The 709-nt window shown below is 44.7% G+C and overlaps 1 protein-coding gene across 1 annotated transcript in view; it reads left to right on the top strand.

The window, feature by feature from the left end:
* Positions 1 to 475: 475 nt before the first annotated feature.
* Positions 476 to 709, top strand: part of LOC108690322 (titin) — a 41986-nt gene continuing 41752 nt past the window's right edge. The window contains exon 1 of the mRNA XM_018197553.1: positions 476 to 517. The gene's annotated coding sequence lies outside the window, so the exon portion shown is untranslated. The remainder of the gene's footprint in view (positions 518 to 709) is intronic.

Genomic DNA, 709 nt, shown 5'->3' with positions numbered 1-709 from the left:
TATTAAACATTAAGATAATCCACTTTTTCTTTCTTATTTGATTTATTCATCTAAATTTCACTTTAATTGTATAAATGTTATCAATGCAAATATACAAATTGTTCATATAGATTTATTAAAAAAAAAATTAATTCATAAGTTCCAAAGTTAATTGATACTTCACATTCTGATTTCTTTCCGATCATTTCCCTTTCGTGTTGGTATCTGATTTCAATTTCCGAAAGCTCGGAGGACGAGCGTTGCGAGCGAGAGTCCGCACAACAGATACACTCGCATCGAAGCGCGTAGCGCGAATGCGCGTATCCACGACGGGCGCAAATCGCAATCTGCCGTTTATGCGCATTCGCGCTTGCGCATCGCTACTCTCGCGGCGCGGCGACTGACCGGTGTTCCTTGTCGTCGTGCTCCTCTCTGGTCCGTTCGTCGATGACATCTAATACATTCAGGACAATTCGCGTGCATCCATTCGCGAGTCGGACAACGAGGATGCCGCTGAAGAGAAACCGCTGGACAAAAGGTACATATCCTTCCATTCCATGCCGATACTCAGGACATTACACGCGTTAGTCCTGCGGACATGCCGTTGGTGGTCGAACGCTGAGAAAAAGGGAAAGAGGGAGGATGAAAAAGAGAAAGATGAGAAGCGTATAGGAGGAGGGGAGGGAGAGGCTGGAGTGAGCAAGAGGTAATGTAAGAGAAGAAAAGAGAG

Source organism: Atta colombica, unplaced genomic scaffold, assembly GCF_001594045.1.
Source record: "Atta colombica isolate Treedump-2 unplaced genomic scaffold, Acol1.0 scaffold311, whole genome shotgun sequence".
NCBI classification, from domain to species: Eukaryota; Metazoa; Arthropoda; class Insecta; order Hymenoptera; family Formicidae; genus Atta; species Atta colombica.
This window is presented reverse-complemented; position numbering and strand designations above follow the sequence as displayed.